A 2,475-nucleotide genomic window follows, 5' to 3' on the forward strand; every position below is an offset into this window, starting at 1 on the left:
AGAAAGAAATATATTTGAAAAAAAAAAAAAACCAGAATGGAGGCAAATTCCTTCTCTAAAAGGAAAATTGTAATCTCCAAAATGGGGCCAGGTATCATCAGAGAGTAGCATGCAGTGTGCAAGCTGAAGTTGTAACAGCATTGGTAGGACAATAGGAGGGTCTAGTTCAGGCAGGGGGTTGAAGGAAATGAATATAATGTATCTTGGTTTTATAATGATTTTAAAATTACAAGAGCCTGATTTTATCATGATGATACCTTATTGTATGAAACCATGAGAAAGCAGGCTCCCTCCTGCTTGTTTGAGGAAAATCAAACTATTTCTTATCTGCCACTCATAAGTGTCTCCTTCACTCATCTGCCACAGTCCCCATATTTCCTGGCATTATATTTCCCTTGTTTTGTAGTTTAGTTCTTGTGATTTCTGGATACCTCTGTCACATAAGGTTCGGCAGACAGAGGGATTGTCCTTGTGCCTGAATATGAGTCTGTTTGCCATGCAGCCGGGTCCTACGTCATGTCAGAGGAAAGGTGTGTGCTATTGGGGGAGAATGGAGTGGTTTCCAGAAGGACAAGGTCATGAGACAATGTGTACTCAGGGGTCTCCTGTGAAGCAGGTGCGCAGTGGAGCAAGGTTAAGAAGTTAAGAGAGAGAAACTGAGAAGCATACCCCCTGCCCCCAAGCTGGGCACCTGGGGAAGCTCAGTTTTCTCATCCATCAAGTGGGATGAGAATATTCCCGAAGCTGCGTGAAACCTTGTGAGACTCCATGAAGATCCAATAGGCAGTAGGCAATTAGCTGGAAGCCCCAAGTGCCGTGGAATGTGCTGGGCTGTGGGCTCAGGGCGAGTGGTTCCCAGGTCTGTTTCCCCCACAATAAACCCGGTGCTGCCCCCAGCGCCACCATCATAGTCCCCTTTCACCCATGGGTGAGCCCAGAAGTAGGGTAACCTGTGTGAGGTCACACCAGCAATGAGTGGCTCTGACTAGGCTGTGGGATCTCAGACTCCCAGGGTGCCGGGACCCTCCCCTGCCTCCCCTTACCTGGTGGGGTGCAGCCGCCAGGTGCTGGGTGGCCTGGGGAAGGCACTGGGTGGCCTGGAGGAGTATGAGCTCTTGCAGGCAGTGGACTCAGAGGAAGCCAGGCGGATGCAGTTGAACTAGAGTGGTCTGGAGGTCGAATGTTCCAGGACACAGCTGCTGCGAATGAAGAAGAAAGGCGTGTGGCCCCCAAGCCAGGAGCAGGTCCTCCGGATGGGTGGAAACTGCTGTAAACAGGACCCAGCAACCAGCGAGGGGCCGCGTGCTTGTCCCCTTATGGGACGCTTCCTGTCAGAGCCTGCCAGCTGCCAGGCACCTCCCATTTCCTTTTTATGGTTTGTTAAAATAAGCACTATGTGGAGGAAGAGCCTATGAAGGCAGTGACTGACCTCCCTCCTCCACCAGAAACAGCCCCTGTGACATAGGAGTTCCCACGGGGCACCCCCTCCCCAACACTCTCCTCAGCACCCTTCCCAGGATGACCTGCCTAGCCCTACTCCCCATGCCCTTCTCAGGCTCTGCTTCTAGAATGTTCCTGCTCACTAGGGACAGACAGGCCCCACAGAGGGCCTGGAAGACCAACTCTAAGGACACAACTTTGATGGGCTCCCCAGCCGCAGATGCTGGCTGCCCCCTCTCTGCCATTGGACAGAGCAGCCTGGGGGGCTCATAAGGACTGGAGTGTTATGTATGGGCACCTGGGGGGAGGGCTGTCGTTCCTCTATTTGTCAACTACCACAAATTTAAGGCTGTAGCAGCGAACACAGAACATTACCTTGCAAAGTGAGATGGAGAACACAATATGGGCTTAGGCTCCCACATTCTGTTGGTCAATTCCAATAGTTTTATTTGGAATATTTGCAAATCAAGGAAGCTCTTCTTATAGGTGCTGTTTTATTCTGATTATTAAACAGGAAATTGATTTATAGCATCAAACCACCAGATTTACATAAGTGAGGTCAGAGGGCCTAACCTGTACTTAGGGGGAAAAAGTCCTCTCAGCCACAGCCTGAAAGAACACTACTAGATGGAATGGTGGATTGCAGTTGTTTTATAATAAGAAGATGCCGGTGCTAGAAAGTTCAGACTTTCTAGCACCGGCTAGAAATGGTCAGAAGTCCGTAACCAGGAACCTCGTATATAGAGGAGTATGGGAAGGTCAACATCACCATTCATTTTCCACACACTTGCTGATCCCATTTTACATGCCAGGCACTGTGTTATGTAATAGGGACGAAGATGAAAAGGTCAGAATCAAAGTATCTGAAAAAGAAAATCCCTAAAGAAATGCTACTGACCATGGGGAGAAACTGTTAAGCCTCTCTAAGAATATATGCTTCAATGTTGCTCTGCCTCTGCATCTACCCCTGTTCATCAGTCTATACTGGTCCCCATTATCTGTCCCAACCTCACTGGAGCAGTCCCAACCTCACCG

At 49.3% G+C, this 2,475-nt stretch overlaps 1 protein-coding gene across 2 annotated transcripts in view; it reads right to left on the reverse strand.

Moving 5' to 3' along the window:
* The window catches only part of LOC102255456 (GTPase IMAP family member 5), a 10,035-nt gene extending 8,908 nt beyond the window's left edge, over positions 1–1,127 (reverse strand). Inside the window, exon 1 of one of the 2 annotated variants that reach the window (XM_005861537.2) lies at positions 1,044–1,127. The gene's annotated coding sequence lies outside the window, so the exon portion shown is untranslated. The remainder of the gene's footprint in view (positions 1–1,043) is intronic. The other variant, XM_014535868.1, reaches the window with a different exon arrangement.
* Positions 1,128–2,475: the final 1,348 nt, after the last annotated feature.

This window comes from Myotis brandtii, unplaced genomic scaffold (genome assembly GCF_000412655.1).
Source record: "Myotis brandtii unplaced genomic scaffold, ASM41265v1 scaffold1533, whole genome shotgun sequence".
Taxonomy (NCBI): domain Eukaryota; kingdom Metazoa; phylum Chordata; class Mammalia; order Chiroptera; family Vespertilionidae; genus Myotis; species Myotis brandtii.